We start from the raw sequence: 23,465 nt of genomic DNA, 5'->3' as shown, positions 1-23,465 counted from the left end.
ATCTCTGCCAAGATAGGAGTGCCTTTGTGGACAATGTAGAACTCTGCAGTTACACAGCAATCACCAAAAGTAACTATTTCTGGCAGGCAGCCATGTACTGGAATATGGTTTTTCAAATAGCATACCAAGTGAAGTTTGGGTTCAGTAAGAGGCACATCTTTAAAGTAATGCAAATAGATGGAATCAGGTAGTATAGATACTGCTGAGCCAGTGTCCAACATTAGCTGAATAGAGTGTGATTTGCCTGAGGGTATGGAGGAAACGTTTACAGTGCACTTTATCTGTTCTGGAATATGTGCAGTAGTGATTTTGTCCACATTCAGCACAGTAACATCTGGTATTGTAACTGCATGCACCTGTTGATTGAACTGGCTACTGTGACATACTTTAGCAAAATGCCCAATCTTTTTGCAATGATTGCACTGAGCTACTTTTGCTGGACATCCTGTGTAGCTTGCAAGATGTTGTGGGGATCCACAGCGAAAGCATGCTTTTACTGTATTTTGCATTTGCTGATTCAGTGGCTTTTTATTAGTTTTCCTCTTGAAATTGTTTGTCTGCAGCGATAGTGAATTTTTCTGCAAAGGAGTCATAGCCTGGACTGTGCCTCCTGTATCTTTGCTCATTATTTTGTCTTCAGCTGTAGCTGACTCAATCTGAGTAGCAATGGTTATTGCTTTTTCTAGTGTAAGTTGTTGTTCTAGAAGTAAGCGTTCTCTTACATGAAACATGGTTGTTTTCTCAATGAGCTGGTCTCTAATCATCTCATCTGCCATATTCCCAAAGTCACAAGTTACAATCAGACTCCTCAGGGAAGCAATATACTGCATTATAGTCTCCCCTGGTTTCTGCTCATGCTGGCGAAATCTGTAGCGATTAGCTACTACATTCACTTTTGGCACAAAAAAGTTCTTTAATGCAGTGAGTGCAGTCTCATATTTATCATCTGCAAGGGGAAAAGTGTAAAATATATGCTGCCCTTCTGCTCCAAGGCAGTGGATTAGCAGAGCACGCTTTCTTACTTCAGAAATCTCTGTAGCACTGATTGCAAGCAGATAAGTCTCAAACATATGGATCCAGACAGTAAAAGCAATTGGAGGCTCACCTGGGCTTTGCAGAAAGGGTGCAGGTGGGTTCAGAGGCAGAAGATCCATCCTTGTCGCCAAAATGTTGCATCAACCAGGCAAGGTACTAACAAGCTTCAACAGCACTTTGTTTTTACAGTGGAAACCTCTTACCAAGCTGCAGCTGCACCCTCTGTAACTCTCACTCAGCCTCCTCAACTCCTCCCTCCTCCTTCCTGTTTCCTGTCCTTTCAGACTCCCAACAGCCAGTGCTCCCAGTTCTAATAATACAAGCAGCATCTAAACACCACACCGTGGCAGCGCTTTAACGTTGCCAGTGACGCTATGTCAACACCACAATAAAAGACTCAGGCTGCAGGGCTATAAAACTGCAGTGTAGACATTTGGGATCAGGCTGGAGCCTGGGCTCTGAGACCCCATGAAGAGGCAGGTCCCAGAGCCCAAGCTCCAGCCCGAACCTGAATTTCTACAGCTCAGTTTTATAGCCCGTGAGCTTGAGTCAGCTGACCCAGGCCAGTTGTGGCTGTGTCTTTTATTGCTGTGTAGTTGTACCCAGTGTGGCTTGTTTTGGTGGTAGAAGGGGGAGGGGGAAATCCAGTAATGAAGCCTGGGAAATTTTACTGCACTCTGATGTAGATTTCTGGTGCAAGGATAAGAGAATCTCAAGTCAAGTTCAACTAAGTTCACTAGGAGTGATAATAGACTGGCTTTCTACAAATCTCCCACATATGAAGAGGGTTTCAGGAGCACCCTTTCACTGCAGCTGTTAAGGAATGCACTGTGTGGCGCAACACACACTACCCTAGTTATTAGTGTCTGGTTCAGACCCTGTTGGTATTTGTCGTTGCACCTCTCACCTCCTCAGTATGGCGTTGCAGGGCTTTTTTTCAGTCTAGCACCTCCTGTAGTCTTCCTGGTGCCACAATGGTCTCTCGTTGTCTGTGGCCTAGCCCTCCGGCCAGGTCACTGCTCAACCATTCTCCTTCTGAGGTTAACAGAAAGGTCCCAAATAGGAAACCTCAAAGTCTAGTGGCTTTTGAGCCTGGCCCTCAACCTCTGTCTGGGGCCCACAATTCTTGGCCTCCTCTCCTTCTGATGTCTATACATTCCCTCTTGGTCTGCAGAAGGTCAACCCATGCCCACCCTCTCTGCTGTATTCCAGTCCAGGAACCCTGTTTAGACAGCCAAGGCCTGTTTCTTCAATCTCGCTGCCATTCCCGCTGGGTTATGCCTACCTTTTGCATGGCTTCTCAACATCTTTCCCCAGGTCTTTGGATTTTACTAGCCCTGCCTGAAATCTATGGTTCCTCACCACTTATTAGGCAGCTACAGCAGAACCCCCTCTTAGCTGCTCACAGCAGTGGGGTGGTGGCAAGTAACTCCTCCATCTCCTACATGGGGCTAGTCAGTCTTTTCCCCCCTCCGAGCAGGAGTTTCCCATTTAACCCTGTCTCAGGAGCTAGGGTTATGCCTCAGGCCTCTTTGGCTCAGGTTAACTGTTCCTACTCTCCATGAATCAGAAGCTCCCCTTCTGCCCTCCCTCTGGAGCCAGGTTATTACCCAGGCCTCTTTCCCTTCGGTTCATCAATCTTCCCCTCCTTCAAGCAGTAGTTCCCTCCCCAGCCCTTTTCCTGGGGCTAGGGTTGTGATTCAAGTCAGGTGCAAGGCTTTTGCCAGTTCCCTTCAGCTGAACACCCTTCCCAATTAGCCTTTTACTCTGGAGGGTTCAGCTGGTGTAGACAGCCTTCTCCTGCCAGTGCCTATCTGCTATGGGGAAGGAGACATCCTTTATGCTGCTCCCAACTCCTTCCCAGTCGGTTGGGTGAGAGGGGACCTCGTCCGCAATGTTTCAGGCCCTTAAAGGTGCAGTGTCCAGTTTCCTTCCCTAAGCACCATTCATTTCCAAGACATTAAGGTTTCTATATGTATCTGTTGTACCCTTCTGAACCCTGTAGGTCAGTGGCTCTCAACCTTTCCAGACTACTGTATCCCTTTGAGGAGTCTGATTTGTCTTGCATACCCCAAGTTTCACCTCACTTAAAAACTACTTGCTTACCAAATCAGACATAAAAATACAAAAGTAACAGCCACTATTACTGAAAAATTGTTTACTTTCTCATTTTTACCATATACGTATAAAATAAATTGATCAGAATATAAATATTGTATTTACATTTCAGTGTATATATAGTACATAGAGCAGCATAAACAAGTCATTGTCTGTATCAAATTTTAGTTTGTACTGACTTCGCCAGTGCTTTCTATATAGCCTGTTGTAAAACTAGGCAAATAGCTAGATGAGTTGATGTACCCCCTGGAAGATCTCTGTGTACCCCCAGGGATATCCATATCCCTGGTTGAGAACCACTGCCTTAAAGGACTGTGCCAGGTGGCAGGGTGGGCTGACTATGAGGCACTCCTGTCCTCGGTGGTGGACCACCCTTTCACAATAACCAGCCCAAATTTTGTGCAAAGTTTTTTGCATCTGACTCTTTATTTTTCAGGGAGATTCCTGTCAATCGCAGGTACATACACAAAGCCTTGTGTGGCCCTGCACACGAAAGCCCTGCTCCGCTAGCCATCATATCCTTTCATGGAAATGAATGTATGCACACACATGCATGCACAAACATGCTTTGGTTTCATTTCCAGACCCCAGAGCTGACAGTCCCCTCTCCTGGATCTGGAAAGAACTCCATGTGACAGATATTGTTAGGGGACAGTGAGAGAGGGAAGTCAAATCCAGCAGCTGTATCCTCAGATCTTATATCAGCCTGTTCTGTTTGTTACACGGAAGGGGTTAAAATCATGTCAACCCATCAGTTGCACATACAGACTTTTAAATCTGGGATGCTGCCAGATGTCTTTGTGCCACGAAGCCTTAGGCTGCCTTTCAACAGCAACTCTGCAAGTGCCAGCAAGATGCTGCTACATCACAATTCAGGTTGGAAGCACAAACCAAAAGAATCAGCCACCAGCAGCGTATACAGGACAGTCAGCTATGCTTGAAAGCTATTTAAGAAGTCAGGTCACTCTTGAGCCCTGGTCAATTGTTAGGAGACTTGTACTCACAAATGGGTAACATTGCCAGATTTTGCTGTGCAAATCCGGCTGTATGCTTTGAAAACAGAAAGGTAAATTATGCCTCTAACTGTGAAGAGTTAATGCCCTGTACCAAACTGTTTTCCTTCACGGCTTCTGTTCTGTATTCTATTACTGCATCCACCTTGGACAGTGGAGGTGTTCTGTGGAATCATCTCTGTCATCTAGAAGCTACCAACAGACTAAAAGCATCTAAAATATAATGCACCTAACCAACTGCGTGCATCAGGAAGGGAGGAAAAACTTGGCACACAGGCAATCACAAGAGGTAGTGGACTAAGCACAGAGCTGGAAGCCAGGAACTCCTGAGTTCTAACATACGGCTTTGGAAAAGGTCAATTAACCTCTGTGTCTCAATTTCTCCATTTAGAGATGAGAAAAATAACATTTTACCTAACGGATAGGGGTATTATAAGGGTTAGTTAATGTTTGTACAGCTGCAGCACTTGGAACATCTAAAGTGCTGCAGCATATAGCACTTACAAGTGCTTAGAATTATCATCAATCATCTGATCCCCTCAAGCATGAAATCTAGTTATCCCATTCATCAATAGCTTAGTTCATTAAGAGTCACAAAATTAGCCAGTCCTTTTTAAAGCCCAGCCACAGAGACTTTTGGGGAATGGTGAACATCTAGCCACTTTAGGGAATATATATTAAGAGATTTAAAAGACTGGGACTTTTCAGCTTGGAAAAGAGACAACTAAGGGGCAATATGATAGAGGTCTATAAAATCATGTTGGATGTGGAGAAAGTAAATAAGGAAGTGTTATTTACTCCTTCTGATAACACAAGAACTAGGAGTCACCAAATGATATTAATAGGCTGCAGGTATAAAACAAATAAAAGGAAGTATTTCTTCACACAATACACAGTCAACCTGTGGAACTCCTTGCCAGAGGATGTTGTGAAGGCTAAGACTATAAGAGGGTTCAAAAAAGAACTAGATAAATTCATGGAGGACAGGTCCATCAATGGCTATTTGCCAGGATGGGCAAGGATAGTGTCCCTAGCCTCTGTTTGCCAGAAGCTGGGAATGGGAGACATGGGATAGTTCACTTGATGTTTATCTGTTCTGTTCATTCATTCTGAAGCACTTGGTGTTGGCCACTGTCGGGAGACAGAATACTGGGCAATATGGACCTTTGTTCTGACCCAGTATGGCCGTTCTTATGTAGAGGAAAAACTCAGACATTCGAGCCAGAAACCAATTTAACTGCAAATGTAAAGTCTTGAGCCACAAGTAAAGCTATGTCACTATCCACCCTCCCAAGTACACATTCACATCTTTTCTCCCAGGGCTGAGAAGAGGAGAAAGGGGCAGATAAAAGGAAATGAAAGCATGAAAAAACTCTAGTCTGCAATCAGTCTGTCAGAGCAGGCTACTGTAGGAGGGATTCCAGCCACATGTGTTACAACTGATTCTTGCTGGGTATATACACAGATAGTGTATGCATAGCCAATTACAAATAGCATGAGATTCAGGATACTAATGTTACAGATCTTAGGAATGTAGAAATAGGGTTACCCGTATGACACTGAGATGAAGAGACAGTCCTTTCCACTTCCCTGGCTGGCCAACAGGGCTGATATATTATCAGATAACTAACACAGTAGTTAATTCTGCACAGGTTATGATTACATTACTAATAAGTGCTAGGCATTCTTAGTACTATAAGGGACTATTATCATTTGGTCAGAGGTGAGTAGAGCAGCTCAAGGGGCCTAAAGGCATACCTGCTGACTGCCACTTTTATTCAGTTTGAGGGTTTCTTTTGGAGGAAAGAGATATGTATGATGCAAATAGAAAGACCGCCTTAAAAAAAACTGGCTGATGAGCTAAAACTAGCTATTCCTTCTTGCTTCACTGACTTTGTTTGCATCTCTCCTCCAGAATTTAAACCCAAGCCTCCAGAATTGAAAAGGCTAGTGCACTAACTCTGTGCATGCTGGAGTTGGCTGGCTTTTAATAATCTGCATTATATTCTCAGACCCTTGCTTTCATTCCCAAGCAGAAAAGTACAGAAGAGATACCAACATAAATGTAATTTGTTTTTTCAAGTCTCTAAAAGGGTGGCATGGGACAATGGAGAATTAACTAAGACCAACCAAATTCTATTTAGCAATTAACTCCAGCTATAGGCACTCTCCTGTTTTTATCTATTGAGAGAATCTGACCTTTCTCTATAAACATTGGGCCAAATTCTGCCCTCAGTTACACCTATGCAGCCACATCAATTTCTATAGATTCCTACTGGTGCTGCAGAGAGCAGTATTTATCCTATTACATGTTGTGGTACGGTAGTGAACATTTTGCAGAGTATAATACATTCATATATAATTCAGAATTATACTTTTGGAAGGATGATCTTGAGGTTAAGGCATGAGCCTGGAAATTCCCTGCTTTGTTACAGACGTCCTGTGTGACCTTGGGTAAGTCATTTAACCTCTCTGTGCCTCAGTTTCTCCATCTGTAAATGTGAATAATGATGCTTTTGTACCTTAAAAAGGGTTGTGTGAGGCTAAATTCATTAAAGTTTATTAATTATTATGGAGATGAACTCGATAGAAAAACCTAGATAAATAAATGTAAAAAACAAATAAACCCAGAATTATTCCACTATATTCAATAAGTATGTAATGTATTTTGAAACAATGAGGAAGATAAGTTTAGTATACAATAACCAGAAGATATTTGAAACCGAAAAATGGTATTGTTCTGAAAACAAAAGAATATGTAATAACCTGTGTGCCCAACTCAAATGACAAATTAGTCAATGCATAAAGAGTCTGGCTTCATAGTTGATCTATGCAATCATCCCTTCTGTATGTACAGGATTAATTTCTTTAGGACAGATTATGGTTAACCCTGTGTGGGTGACAAGGCTGGGGATGGAGCAAGGATCCTTCCCTCTTGAGCATCTATGGAGGTACTACCACATTTGGAAGTGGAACTCAAGGAGTGCATGGACTGTGAAAGCCCAGCACAGATGATGAACTCCCAGTTGTGTGTGCGTAACCCTCTCCACACCAGCCATACAAAGCTGAGCTGCCACGTGGGTGCACCCACTATACCACATAAGAGGGTGAAGGAACTGTCACACCAGCATGTGCTCCCCAGAGCCATTGGAACAATTATGGTTGAGGTCCCTCAATAGACATTCCACATGTTGACCATCGCAGGACTGGAACCTATACACAGTATGACATTCAATATATATTGCTGTGTACTGGGTACAGAAAAATCCCTAGAGACATCCTGGTGGATAGCCTGTCATTCCACTGAAGCAGCTGTCCCCATTAAAAACATGATTGTACAAGATAAAGATTGTTCCTAGGCAGCTTCAACTATCACAAAAGCACTTGACAGCAGTTATAAAGAACCTAAAATCTATTAATTCTATAAGGCCAGAAGGGACCTCCTGCATAACGCAACCTATAGACCCTCACCCGGTGATTCCTGGAGCAAGTCCATAACTTCTGGTTCAAAACTAACTCAAACAAACAGTCTGGCCTTTTATCAACACCCACCCTATCTGGTCCAAGACAGCCTTCTAACCAAAACATAAAAATGGAATAGAAAACAAAAACAAAGTAATAGTCACCCAAAAGCCTGACTGAAGAAGACAGCCTTTTACCAAGCTGTGAAGCTCATTAGACGCAGGCTAGAAGAGGAGGATACATGGGAGCAAATTTCAAGTGCCCCAGTAGACATCAGATGTTGCTACAGAACGTATGGAAGACCTCTGATCATGACTGCGCAGAAGTTCTTGCCAGGCATTGTCTACTGGCTAATTGGTTACCTGGAAGGAATCCTAACAGATTTCCTGATATAAATGAAGACTTGATTTTAATTCTGTTGAAGGCAGAATACTGAATGTTGCCATGCTGCACTATAGCTGTCATACTGTAAAGGCAGCTGGCTTGTCCTTGCTATTCGCTTTTGTTACAATGCTTCATTTCAGACTCCATCCCTTGGGGGTCACTGGCAGCCATAGCCTCCTGAGAGTTCCTCACTAACAAGGAGCTGTAACACTGCCGACCTCTGGTAAATCGACAGGCCTAACTGGTATCTTGCTGCAACCTTGGCACCTGCCTGAACATCTAGAACACGGAGTGCTAAAGCAGCAGTGAAGCTCTGGCAGGAAAAACACTGTGAAGTGAAGCCTAGTTAGTAACTCTGTTTTAAATAAAAATGAGGAGTCCTTGTGGCTCCTCATTTTTGTTGTTGTTGCTGATACAGACTAACACGGCTACCACTGAAATCTGTTTTAAATGATATTCCTGCTCAGTGATATACTGGTTGCCACTTACTAGCAAAAAGAGCCAGGACTAGGCATAAGCAAACCAAACAATTGCTTAGGGCCCTGAGTAGCTCCAGCCCCCGCCCCCTTCACTTTTTATTATGTGTTGGGGGGCGGGGGCGGGGGGGGGGGGGCTGGAAACCATTCCTGCTTAGGGTCCCCCAACGGGCTAGCACTTCCTCTGCTAGCAAAGAGCTATTAAACTGCTATCTAAGAATGGTTGCAGCACCCAAGCTTAGTTATGGGGGAAGGGAGTTTTTAGTTTGAGCAGCAATCCTGATTGAGGACCCCTCCCAATTTTGTCTCTCTTTGATTATGCCCTCATATAAATGTCCCAGCCACCGGACTGGCTACTCCATGAGCTTGTTGTTTGTGCAGCCTGCCTGTTCATTTTTCTCTTTAAAAAATAAATCCTGTTATTTTTACATTTAAAAAGGACCAGACCTGACCTTGGCTCCAGATGCTGTATAAGTTGTACAGTACAATTAATTAAGAAAAACAACCAGAAACATCAAGAGATCTCCAAGCCCATCCAACTAAACTTCTCTGCTCCCCACTCCATCACCCACCTGACCCTACACTGGAAAAGCAGATTCATTTTACAGTATACTCTGAAGCTGATGAAGTGCAGACTCTTAAGTTACTAGGGAGGGTGCAGGGGGGACGGAAGAGAAAGTATCAGAGTCAAGGAAAACACCCTGCCACCAGCCTCCTCTTATTCATACCAGAGGGCTGTCAACACAAGTGCTTCAACTGATTACAGCTCCTAAGCCAGTCCCTGATATAACCAGGATCCTACATTGCTCAGATCAGGAGACTGGAGACCCCTTCAGCAGTAGCCCTGCCAGAGGAGAGAAAGGGATGCCCCCTGTTGGCCAGGCATATGAAGCTGTGTTGAGGTTGTCCCTCTTAGAAATCTCTGTATTTACTAGAGTTGTGTGGGAACTGAATTTTTCATTTCCGGAGGGGGGCAGGGGGAAAGAGGAAGTGTTAGCGATTTTGAAATTTCTTTCCTTCTCAAACAGAATGAAAACAAATTTTGTCATGAAGTTATAGATTATAAAATAAAAAAATTAGAACAAAAATTCATTTCAAAATGGAAATTTGAAATGTTTCATTCTGAAGCATGTTTTGATCTTATCAAATCTCTTTCCCCTATTTTTCTTTGGAAATGAGTTTTCAAAGGTGACATATTTCTGCACAACATTTCTCTTTTGACAAACTGGCATTTTCTGACCAAGAAATGTTCCAGCAGAAAATGTCCAACCAGCTCTAACATTTGTTACAGCGATGTTAGGGGCCTCCAGGTAGAGCTCACTTTGCACATCACAAACCACTGCCCTTGGAAGGCTTCATTTCTTCCATGCAACCAAAACTGTCCACACACTTCTTTGCCCCAATGCAGCATAAACAGCAGAAAAAAAAATCTCTTGTCAGCGCCCATTTACTACTGGATCAACCACCAAACTCCACCCATTTTGCTCAGCCTAGCAATCAAACTTTATAATCAAAAAATCACTTCTCATTAAGAATAAACTGGACAATGATTCAGAACGTTAAGTCCTATCTTCCTAGTCAAAACTCCCATTGCTGGGGTTCTGGCCCAAATAAGGATAGCATAGTACAGTGATTTCAAGGTTTGTCCCAAAGTTTTTAGGTGTAGTTGGCATTTCTGAGCTTCTTTTCGCCAGTAGCCGACTTATGGAAAAGCAGCAACATTTCTGAGGCTGGTTGTGTGACAGTCTGATGTAAAAAAAGGTTCCAGCCTGCTTTTATGATCCTGAGAGGCCAGACTGTGCTGGCCCTTATGTGGTAGGCAGCAGGTAGGGAGAAGGCAGAATGGATGGAATTTCCCCACCACAACCATACCCACACTATAAATTATTGCCAACCATAAACTGAGTACTTGGACCAGGTGAGCCCCAGGACTGCTCCCCTGAGCACAGTGTCCTGCAAAGGGGACAGAGGGGTGTTGAAAGGAAGGGCTATAATACGAAAGGGCTAGGTAGTATGCTGCAATCTAGCAAGGAGTGTAGCAGCAGATGTGCTCCCACTGGGCTGGGGTGGTGCCACCCCACTCCCAGTGCAGGGTTGTGCCTTAAAGATGCCATTAGACCCCAAGTCAATATGTCATTTGTCTGTGTTTGGTTGAAATAGTAGAGTTTTCCTTCTGATTGTGAAATATGTATAAAGAAGGATAATGAGGGGGAGGGATAGCTCAGTGGTTTGAGCATTGGCCTGCTAAACCCATGGTTGTGAGTTCAATCCTTGAGGGGGCCATTTAAGGATCTGGGGAAAAATCTGTCTGGGGATTGGTCCTGCTTTGAGCAGGGGGTTGGACTAGATGACCACCTGAGGTCCCTTCCAACCCTGACATTCTATGATTTTAACAGCTTTTGCAGTCTGCTGTTGGGCTCTCACACTGCCAGTGTCACTTTTCAACGAGATGCAGGCTAGTGCCACAAGGAAGGTCAGAAAATGCCTGTTGTAATTAAAAACACTCATATTTTTGGTTAATTCCTGAGGAAAAATGCTTTTTAGGTTAAGGAGTCTGACTGCAAAGCTGAGCAAAATGGGTGGTACTTTTTGTGGTTACAAATGCATAAAATGTGAGGCTGGTGGCATGTAACATGTGACCGGCAGTTGGTGACATCCAGGGGACCTCACGGGGAAAGCCCCGGTGCCCATTAACTGGAGTAGTCAGATGCAGCCCTTGACAGACAGAGGCTTGTCTGCTTCCACAGATCTTGTCTCTCAAGAGCCATCCTATTTAGTCAACTAAGGAATTTTTATACACTAAACGGACCCTGCAGGGAGCAGCAGGGCTATGCTATGATTTGAAAGGTTCTATTGAATTATTAAGCTTGCTGAGGGTAAACCAGAGTAACTCTGTTAATCTCTTGGGATCCCGCACATTTTGTTTATAACAGAAACCACCCTCCAGCCTCCCATTCAGAGAAACTTCACACAGCTGCTTAACACTGTCTTGCCTGCAAGGTTAATAAAAAAATGTATATTTTCCAGGTACATGCATAAGGCTGAATCCCTCATGCCTTCTGCCATGGAGGAGTCTGTTATTTCTCTCTAGCCCCACTTGCTGAAGAGCATTTGTGCTTTGTTTTAGCAAGCAGAAGGAAAATGCTATTAATGAGTCTCAGCTCTAGGTACTTACGCAGGAGAGCTTCACGGCTGAGGAGAAAGCTCATTGGCCACTCACATTCCTTCCTTTCATCAAGCCCATTTTCAAATTGAGCAGATGCTTGATGTGTTTTCTCACCTGTCTTTTGTTTCCAAGTAATCTCTTGGAGCTATTCTTGATGCGTCCGGTGTCACAGTTAGAGTGATTTGCACAAGGTCAGGCCATGAATCAGTGATGGAGTCTGGAGCCTCAGCCCTGTCCAACTGCTCCTTTCCTTCTTTTCCTTTTTTGTAACTGTTCCACCGATGTCCCTGAGCCACTGTCCCCCAGTAACTGTGCTGTTATTAAGCTTAATCAAAAGGCCCCTAATTTACTCTTCTTCTTTGTTTGAACAGCCCCCGCCCCCCAGCATCTTCTGTTGTGTTATCAGTTCATTTTGCAGAGCAAAGCAAAGCTGTATTGTAACCAGTACACTTCTTGACACAGTGCTGCCCTAGAATTTACTATCAGGTCATTCATCCTTGTTCCCTACCTAGCAAAGTCCTGCAAGTTACAGGGCGCAGGGGAGAATGTGTTATTAGAATAGATGCACCTGGTATAGGAAAAGGCAAACAACCCAGTGCTGAGAAATCCGAAAAAATAAGATTGTTACTATGTTTTTAAACGCAGATTTTGAAGGCCAGAAGCATTTGGGAGATGAGCCTTGCTTAATTGTACTATTATTATCTGTATGATTGCAGTGCCCAGGAGCCCTTCTCAAGGGCCAGGAGGACCTCATTGTGCTAGGCACTGTACAAACAGAACAAAAAGACAGTCTCTGTATTTCCCTTCATTAATAGCTCTGAGTAAATACGTTTTTGTTTGCTTGTAAAATGAATTTAGCACTGGTGAAAGATCCTGGATTAATGGCAGGTATAGCATAAGCTTTTCTTTGAGCCAAATTCGGAAAACTCCCTCTTCACAAGATGAAATCCAGACCCCACAGAAGTCAATAGCAAGTTTTGTTATTTCCACTATAAATTCAGTAAATTGCTTAACCTTCCACACCTACCAGAGTATTTCTTTTTGCTTGTTTACCTCCATTATTTGAAACTTTATTTCAAAACTGGGTGTTTTTGGAGGCCCAGAATCAGTCATTTAAAAAAAAAAAAACCACAAAAACTCTGTCCAGTTTCTGTGCTATTTCACTCACCACTAAAAAGGATATTTCAAGGCTTTTGGGATTATATTCAGGTAGCGGATTAGTTTTTAAAATATAATCAGACTCTTTAAACATCAGGGACCTAAACCTAAACACAGCCATTTTCAGCCATGAAGACCTGGCAAAAGACAATGGTTTGCAATGGTTTAAGAAGAACTGTTGAAGGAAAATCACTCCAGACAGGAGAACCAATGAATGCTTCCCAGGTCAAACACACAGTGGAAAAGTGCCTGCCAACCATTCCATTTTAGTAAAGCTCAGAGTAGGAAGTAAAACACAGGCTCTGCAAAGCGCATATTTTTCGAAGGTGAAGCTTCTAACGCCTTAAAAATATCCTCTGCAGCAGCCCTGCATCTACCTGCTTAGAGCTCCCAGTTTCTGTTTCTCACACGCAATCTCTGAATTCTTTGTCCCTCCCTGTAGGAAGATACTATTGCCCAAACCTACAGGTGTTCATTCGAATGGACTAATACTACATACAGTAATTGCCCATTTTACCCATTCTCTAATTTGCTTGGTTGCAGCAAACCCATATTTATAATTATTTCTTCTGTTTGCCATTGGAATTTTCCTGTCCACACCATGACTCCCAACTAGCCAAGCTATCCCAAACCCAGCACCAACTCAAAGTGATGCCTGTATTGAAATACTTTCCAAATTCAGAGGTGTGCCTAAAGAAGTCTAAGTCCCTGATTCTGCAATCGGCTCTGCATGGAGCTCCATGGATTTCAACAGGCCTCCCCAGGTGCAGGTGTCCGTGCCCGCATGGAACGACTTGCAAGACTAGGATCTAACATTGGTACGACATAGGCATTCGTCTGTCCCCTCAACACGTGACACACTGACTTAGACCTCCTCAGACTTACTCCTTTGTACCAGAGTGTAATTTACAGCCTCTTCTTACACACAACCTCCTTGAATTTGGCCCATCAAATTTAATTTAAACGGTGGTACCTCACAGGCTGAGGGGCCAGACGAGAGAAATGTAGCAAGAAAGGCAACAAACAGAGGTTGGAAGAACATATCCATTAAAAGTAGCCTATGCCCTATTCCACCTTATCCATGGAGAAGCCAGAAGGTGTACAATGGTGTAAGTTGCACCACCTTGGACTCCCAAGCGTCTAACTTACATACCACCTTTGAATCACCCCTAAGTTTGGCCTTCATGTTATTTTTTTAAAACCACATATTAGTAAATTAGTTGGAATAAAGATCCACGGGAACAACTTTATGGTTACCTGAGAAACTGAGTGAAAGTGGTATGCAAGTTGGCAGCAAAATACTTCATTTTGCAAGGAAGGAAGCCATTTATTACAGGGACAGAGTGATGAAAAGCAATTCGGATGGGCTATGACACACCTCCAGCCTTCCCAGTTTAGCCATCTATGTGTAAGGCTGTTACAATGAAACAGCAATCTCTTCCCAGTTACTGAACCTACAAAGAAGTGATATTGCTGAATAGGCTGCTGTTCATATCATAAAATAATGTGAACTAATCCATAGTTCTTCACGGTGCTTCTGGATTGGACAGGGAGCCTGTAAGTCTCAATAGGTAACGTGACACTAGCATTCACAGTCAGGACAAAATTGCCAAAATAAGTAAATTACATAATTCCAATTACTTTTTGACCTAAAAAAATCAGTCAGAGAGGAAGAACGGTGTGGGGGCTAGGGTTGGCTTGAGGCTGGAGAGACATGGGTTCTAGTCTCTGCTCTGTCACAGACTCACTTGGGCACATTGTTTAGGATACATGAGGTGTGACTGCAGCTTGTGTACACATACCCAAGCTAGATTTATTCTAGCTAGCTTGGGCATTAAAGCAGTAAAGCCACGGCAGCATGCGCTTCAGTGCGGGCTGTGCAAGCCCACCTGGAACCCTGGGTAACTTTACTTGCAGAGCCAGCCCATGCTGCTGCACCATCACTGCTCCAGGGACCTTGGCTACCTAGATTAAAGCTAGTTTGGGTATGTCTGCCCCCGAGTCTCTGTGTGCCTCAATTCCCATCTGCACATTGGGCCTCAAAGCACTTCCCCACCTCACAGGAGTGCTGTGAGAATAAACACATTAAAGTCAGATACTGTGGTGATGGGGGGTCATAGGTACTTAAAATAGCTGGATAACTTTCAGAAGTGACATTTTAAAGAGTGTCTCGCAGTACCGTTTGCCAGGTACTTTAAACAATCCTAGAAAAGGGGTGCAATCCAAGAGCGTTGGTAGACACATTTAAAAATAAAGTAAATGCTTCCCCTGTTTACTGCAGCACTTAACGTACAGTCAGTCAATCGATTCTAAATTGAGCTGGGCACTCAGATGGCCCCCATCGCTGTAGTATCTGAGCGCCTTCTAAGGAGGACTCTGCTAAGGGAAAAGGCCTATTCAATGAAACCTGACAGTGGAATAGAGAAATAATAAGAGTTACCAGTGAAAATAAAACAATCCTGTTAAACAACAGGCCATTGCCTTCAGAGTTCATTTCAAGGCAACACTCTCACTTTCCTGGAGAAGTGGTACTCTATGTCACCTATCCTTGCTGCCTTTGTTTCAGCACATCTCCACCCGAAGTACCCCACAGCCAGACTAGAGAAGACCTTAGGAAGTGGAAAGCCTCCCCAGCCCCCCTTCTCACTCTCAGCAATGGAGAATCTAGCCCTTATCAGCAGGTGTATGCAGAGCAGTTTATTTGGGACAGAAGCCATACCCAGCCTGCAGGTTATCTCACAGTAATATGTCATTTACAAGGGCCTCCCTCTTGTTTGTTCCCTTTAAGCAGGGTTTAAATTACAAGCACAGCTTCTGGGGATATTTCACCCTCCTCCTGGCCACTGTCAACCTGTTATTAATAGTAGCAATGTTATATTGCACTCTGGTTATGGGCATCTGAGCTGCACAATCATTGTGTGGTTATTTCTCACTAACTATACAATATGCAATTCTCTGCAAACGGGCTGCCAGTCATTATTAGACACAGTGTAGGGATCTGCGTAATCACCGCATGGTTATTCCTTGATAACTGTATTGTAAATATGCAAACCTCTACCCTGATTGAGTAAAAAGCCAATTGCCAAAGAGGATTCATGGCAATCAGAGTTTTCTAATTGTTTGTCAGCAACAAAAAAGCCACCTTGGCGTCTCACTCCCATAAAGCAAAGCAGGAAAATGGCAACTTTAACATCAAGGGCAAGTGGCAGGGTGGGGTACTCTAGGATGAAGAGAAAGCCAAGCTGCCACACTGCTTAAATGGAAAGCAACCCATTTTGCCCCCACCTTTGTCTTTAAATTGGAAGGATCCCACCCCCTCCCCACCAATTCAGTTTTGAAAACATAAGACAAGAGGCTTGCGGACCATCGGGGAGGGATGTCAGTGAAAAAAGGAGATGGCAGAGGGGAGCAGGAAAAATGTGGAGTGAGCAAGGAGGAACAGTTTGACAGCCCTCTGTATCGTTTCCCTTCACTTTTTATTTATATTTTCAATTAAGAATTTCAGTATTGCAATAACTTCAGGGCAACTCTAATTTATTGGCTACTAATCATTCCCTGGGCTAACAAACTCCAAAGCTCAAAACCAAAAAGAGTTTATTTACTATAATCACCTTGTCTTTCAGTCGCTGAGTTTATTTGCTTAGATACAACAGGAGAGAGAAACAGAGATATTCAGCCTAGGATATAGTTATTACCTCAGACACAGATCGCACCCTTACTATACTTCTATATCAACAACTGACCTTTTTACAGCACCTTTACTCCGAGGGATTATAGATGGAGTAAACATTGATCATTCGCCAGCCTCTGAAATGCAGCCACCTCTGGTGTGGAATGCAGTGGCCAGAATGCAGCGGCCATTGTGCAACACAACCACTTTTCACTTTTTTTTTTTAAAAAAAAGGAGGAGGAGAATTATTTAATCCAGATGAAAGTGAAATTTTAGGGAGGCAGAACACAATTTGGCCTGGACACCAAGATTAAGGAAAAGTACCCAGTAGACAGACACTCTGTTTCACATATAATCTGAAATATGGATTAGAACTCATTGTTCCCATAACTAGTGTGGCCAGGTTAGGGCCCCTCACTCATCATCCACATTCAAACTGCAGTCCCCCAGGGGGCATCTGGCCTGCATTACACCAGAGCCCATTTTGGCAAGGGGGAGAGTTGACAAGAAGGCCAGTATCATCCAAGGAACAGGAGGCCACTGTTCGGAGGATGCAGTAGCTAGCATCGTAATAATTTTAACAACATTAAAATGAGCAAAAGCCTTGTATCCCTCCATGCCCCTCATTATTACAATTCACAACCTCAGCCCAGGAAAACGATATCATTGCATGAATTAATCATCTCAGCAATTAACAGGGAGAGTGACCTCAGATTTCAAAGCATGGTCTCTGCCACCAGTGAATTGACAATGACGTTAGCTTCCCTGGGAAGAATCTGGCATTTTGCCCACCTCTGAACCACACTGCTGACACCGAGGCAGAAGCAAACAATGTATTCACCCAACCAGGGATAAATGCTGTAACCGAATCCCAGCCTACAACTGCCGTGGTGTCACCAAGAACACTTCCCTCACCCCCTCACTGAATTCCCTATGTGCAGCTCTCCAGGAGCAGCATGCAACAGTCCAGCAACAATAGGCAGAGAGAGCCTCCTTTTAAACATAAGGATGAGCTGCCTAGGTAGGGCATCCCTTTTTAAACGGTGAGCTCTCTTTGCATGGAGGCTGACAATCTCATTATGTGAATATGTAGGAGACTCAATTATTCCTACTCAGTCTATAGCAGTGGCATCTCTGGTCCCCAAGTTGAAGCAGGTTTGATTTAGGGATGGACAAACTTGTTTTGCTTCAATCTCAGCTCACTGGGCTGTTGTGGGTATTTTGAAAGTTGGACTCAAACTCAGATACAATTGTGGCTTTGTTCTACTTAGGGTCACAAAAAAAGGAGCAGAGTGCACATGCAAGAGAACAGCTAGAGACAAAAATACACCGTACATTAAACACCCACTTGAGTCAGCCTAGCTTTTTCAGATGAAGTGAAGACGGTGCTATTCAGTCCTAAATAGGGGCTATAGCTTATTATCTTCAGCAGTTTCTTTGCTGGTCCTGTGTCACTGAATACAAATATTGTACACAGCGCAGGGTGCTTCAAATCACACAAGGGGCCCGATTCAACATTGTCCCATCTAACGTGAAGTCATTTAAACCTATGAAAAGTGGGTGCTCCCAGATCAACATGGGGAGTGGTTTTACAGCCACTTTGGTTCTCGGGGTGCGCAGGTGTAAATGCTGTAAGGCAGTGGAGAATTAGACTCAAGATTATCCCCGCAATATCAAATCCCACCAGAGACTTCTAGAACAGCCAGGCCATATTACAAGAATAATGTAAAGATAAGCGGGGGAATTGGTATATTATGGATGGAATATCAGCCATGTTCGGACTTCCCCCATCTCCTGGCCCCGAGAGGAAGCCAGGAGAGGGGAAGATATCTGGGAGTGGAGGTGAGTGAACTAAACTTATAAAAGGTTTGGTATCAGGGAATGCCAAGGAATCAGATCAGTTCTTAGTTTAACTGAACCAGTGTGATCAATCCAGGTTCCAAGGCTGTCATTCCATACACGTCTCCTTTTATGTCTGTCTGCCTGCTCTCTTTGTAGGGAGACTTGATGTCCCCCAGAGTCAGTGTCTGATGCTCTCTGAGCAGAGATTCTGTTTTCCCTGGAACTCATTGGAAGGGTCTATAAAGTTCCAACTGATGTAAAACATGGTCAGTGAGATATATTGTTCCATCTGGCCTGCAAGTTTACGGAGAGCAGCGGAGGAAAAATTCTTTCCTCTTGGAGCCCAGTAACAGAGAAGGGGAGATGGGGGGAATAAAAACAGAATGAGGGATAAGGCCTTGGGTTCCATATATTGGGATATAGGACTAACTCATTAAATGAAATGGATTTAGGCTTTAGACAGTGGGACAACCCTCTGTTAACTAGTTGAAAGGCTGCTGTATGTTACAAAATTGGCATCTTAGCATCATCACCATAAACACCCCTCTATGTCTCAGCGCTACATTACCTAGTGATGGTCATCCTAAAGAAACCCATTCTTGACAGAACTATCACCACCCGACCTAGGTAGTCTCCTGTTAACAGAGGAAACGGGATGGTACATAAAGGTGGTCCTGATCCTAATTTCCTGTGTTAATTTGCATACTCCTGCTATTCCAAACAACATGAATCTGTGGGTTCCAGTTCAAAGTCTCACCCTCTGAGAGCTGCCCACCCCATCCCATGTGCTTAGAAGAGAGAATTAAAGTCCGTGGATACACCTCAGTAGAATGTTATTTAGACGACAGGTTTATGAGAAGGTCTGATCAGTTGATAGTTTCTAATCAGCCATCTAGGCGCTCCTGATTTCTCTACTCTCCCCCCACCCCCCACCCCCGTAGGTACAGGTAGATCAGCAGCAGATAGAAATAATTGCCTTTTCTAGTCATTCACACTTTCTTTCCCATGTTAGAGAATCCAGTTACAGACTGTTTGCCGTTTATCTCCACCTGCTGTGACAAGTGCTCTAATTTGCCTTCTCCTTTCCCATACCCACATCTCATTGCAGGTTTCATAGATTAACACGCCAGTTTTCTCATCCCTGCTCCGTTTAATTTCAAACATCTGACTGGCAACCCGTGCAGTCCCATTTTCCTCAAATCAGCTATGTACACTACTAGGTTTATCCAGATTTCTTTAGCTCATCAGGCCGTTTCTGTATCTCACCTTTTCAAATTACATTTATAATATACACACTTTATAGGTCACTGCTGCATTCATATACAACACAAGCACCTCCAAATACATGCACATAGACATTGTGTGTGGGTGTGTATATATTATACATGAACACATATGCAATGTGTATATATAGACAAAGACAACCACTACATGTCTTGTGTGAGTGTGTACACACATACACACAATTCCTTCCCTCCCCCAAACTCCCCAGGAAAATAGTCCACATAGGTTTGTTTTTTTTAAAAAGCTCACAGAGAGGCTCTGTATTATACTGGTGAATCCCATTTCCACTCACTTCCTTACCTTTCCTCAGTCTGCTAATCCAGAGGCCCTTGACTTGTTTTCTTCCCCTCCTGCACACAAATTGCAAGTCCCTTCTTCTGCTTCGCATTCACAGCACACTGGCAGGATTCATCGTCATCTCATAGTCCTGGATCCTTATCACCCTATTGGCTGAAGCCAGCTAGTAAATTTAATTAGGCTCCTCCTTATAACTATATTATCACAGGAGCAGGATGAATAATTTAGTAAAACAACTGATGTGCAGGCTCGGATGTCAGAGATTTCTGCCTCCACCGGCAGGTTTTTCCCTTATGCCTCTCACTGAGAAAGGGGAGGGCAAACCCCCCAGATTTTGTCACTCTCTTAGTCAAAAGCCTCTAGTATACACAGAGGAAAGGGAACCATGGATTCTCTACTTGTAAACCCCCCCACTTCCCCACACCCTGGTGGTCTCCACTATTTCTTTTGTGCAACCCTCCCTAACCCAAAACATAATATTCCCCTCCAGACTGGCCATACCATAGCCCTGCATGGGGAGAAGTAAAGCACTAAAGGCAATTTCTGTCCAGATAAATCAATATAGCAAAATATCAAATGCATCCCGTCTTCCCTTGATACAAATATGTTATGAAAAATAGAACTGTTCTGCAGGAGGGGCAGAACACATGGAAATAGAGACACTGCTTTACACTGCAAGCTCTTCTATTCAAACGGTCACACCCCAGCGTCCTGCCAGTTCAGACATTCAAGGGATGTGCTGGGTTCTTGTGATATTTATTTACACCTGTGAAGGCAGACAAGATAGTTCAGAAAAGTAAATGTCTGCACAGAATTCAGCCCTACTAGAAACAGAGAGGGGGGGGGCAGGATTTGCCTCTCATACAAGTGACAGCCTGACAGTACAGTACTGAGGTGGGAGCGCCCCCCTCCACATTGATATGTGGGGCTGGACATCCGGTTAATGAATGTGCAAAATTGTGAATTCTCATTACTGAACCCCAGATGGAAGTTTGCCTTTGGTGAAATGGAGCAGTCTCCCTGCAAAAGCGATCATTTCATTTTTGCCAGTGATTCAGGGCAAGAACTAAAAACATTTCTCTCTCCCCCACATCCCTCACTCCCCCGCGAGAGGAAGCAGTTTGGGCATGACTGAGAATTGCTTCTCTGCTTCTGTGAATGACAAGGCTGCAGTTGCAAAGCTATGGAGCAGTGCAACCGCCCCTAAAGGGCGACAGCCAACTTGCTGAAACCTCAAGCCCCACTCATTGGAAAAGCTCTATATTGCAGGACCTGCAAGTTGTTAAGCAGTAGGAGCCCCCCCCCCCCCCATGCTATTAGGCCCTCTGGGTTTTTCCTTTCATAAGTGATCACAGCAACACAGGGGGAGTTTTGGGGGGGGGGGCGGGGAGAAAACAAATAATTACCACTACACTATACTGTAGGTCCTGCATATAAACAATACCACCTTGGTGCTGTGATTGGTTTAAAAACCAAACAGGTGAAATAAGGAAGCTCTTTTCCCACCCTGTGCTATGAGATCACTAACCACAGGCCCCAGGAATGCCCCTCCTGACTCTGCACCCCCAATAGGCATTAATATTTACTCCACAGAGCAGTGCTGCTGGAACTAGAGCAGGGGTTCTCAAACTGGGGGTCGGGACTCCTCAGGGGGTTGCGAGGTCATTACATGGGGGGTCATGAGCTGTCAACCTCCACCCCAAATCCTGCTTGCCTCCATCATTTATAATGGTGTTAAATATATTAAACAGTGTGTTTAATTTATTGGGGGGAGGGGGTCGCACATGGAGGCTTGCGATGTGAAAGGGGCCGCCAGTAAAAAAGTTTGAGACCCACTGAACTAGAGGCACCAGAGGTGCTGCCACACTGGCTGGCTTGATCATCAGCACCCCCACTATAAAAATTGTTCCAGCACCCCTGCCACAGAGGATGTTTCCCAGAAAGCGGTCTCTCTTTCTCTCTCTCACTCAGTGACCCCCATCACTGCCACTTCCCTTCTGGTGAAGGAAGGCTAGATGGGACCGCTGAGTGACATAAGGCATTTGCCACCACCCAGGTGCTGAGCACAGTACCTACACAGCAATCCCTGCCCCTAAGATAAGAGACCCAACTTGGGAAGGAAAGTCACAATTCTTAACATAGCAGAGCAGTCTCTGGAATGGCTGCCACTGACTGCAATGAGCTCTGAGGGCTGCGAGATTGGAAGTCTTACACAGGTTTTAAAGGGTTTGCTTTGTTTTTAACTTTTTGGGTTTTTTGACAAAAGAGAATCCACTCTCCCCTCCCCAAAAACTATTTGCTCAGAGGATTTGTGCCAAGACAATTCCTCTCTCTTCTTTACCCCCTTCAGAGATTTCAAGGACTTTTGTCTAAAATGGAGATCTTGAATTATGTACTTAGTGGGCGCTGTAGAGTGATTAAATTAACCCACCTGGCGAGCTGCCCAATGTTGCTCACAAAACTCAGGGTATTTTAGCATCATTTATTTAAGAGATTTTAAATAATGCTTGCCTAAATCACAAAAAGGGAGCGAGATTTAGGCTGTTGCCATGGCTACTGGAGAAATCTGCTCAAAATTCAGGAGCTGCTCATAGAGGGAAGCACTTCAATGGGGAGCTCTGCTGAGGGATGCTTATGGCCCTTGGTTATTAAATCCCTTTCAAGTTAATTCCCAGTATCAAAGCCTCCCTGATGAGGCGTTTAATAATTAGGAGTAGGGCTTTGGTTAGGAAGAGTACAAGCAGGCTCCTCTACTTCTGATGTGAATTTAGTCCTGGAGAAAGGTGCTGGACTGGCAGCCAGGAAGGGTGAAAGGCTCTCTTTAGTCACTGAACAAGCACACGACAGGCAGTCGCAGTGCAAAATTTCTGTACCTGCTGTTCCCTGCCATTCGTCTTAACCCTGCCTTGGAGAGATCACCTCTTTGGGGGGCTTGTTGCTGCCCCACTGAAGTCAAGAGGAGTTTGGTCACTGACTTCTACGGGAGCAGGACTGGGGCCTTGGGAATGACCTGCCCACTCACCACTGGCCATTGCACAGTTCTGTTACATCTACTCTCATTTCGTCCTACTCCCTTGCTTCATCCACGCCTCCCTGTTAGTCACGTACTTCCCCACATCTTCTCCTGCTCTTATCGCAAGACCAAGCTTCCAGAAGACTTCAGGGCTTGATTTTCCAGTGCTCAGCACTCACAAGTGAGGCCAAATTTTCAGAAGAGTTCAACTCTAATTTAGGGACCTAAAAAAAAAAAAAAGGCTACATCACACTGCAACTGGAGGTGTAATTTGTTGCCTGGATAAGCATACCTGCACTAGCTTTCATCTAGCTAGCTCGCTAAACGTAGTGCTGAAGACGGAGCGGCGCTGGCTTCAACATCGTCTAGGAATGCCAGTACAAACCTGAAGGGGAGTGCAGGGGTGGGAGGGGGGGGGACTTAAACAGCCCACACTGCTGCATCCTCACCGTAACTGGTACCTGAGCTAGCTAGATTAAGGTTAGCACAGGTATGTCTACATGAGCTGCAAATTAACACCCCTGCTTGCAGTGTAGACATAGCCGGA

Source organism: Emys orbicularis, chromosome 1 (assembly GCF_028017835.1).
Source record: "Emys orbicularis isolate rEmyOrb1 chromosome 1, rEmyOrb1.hap1, whole genome shotgun sequence".
In the NCBI taxonomy this organism is placed as follows: domain Eukaryota; kingdom Metazoa; phylum Chordata; order Testudines; family Emydidae; genus Emys; species Emys orbicularis.
The sequence above is the reverse complement of the archived record's forward strand: the minus strand, read 5'-3'. Positions refer to the sequence as shown.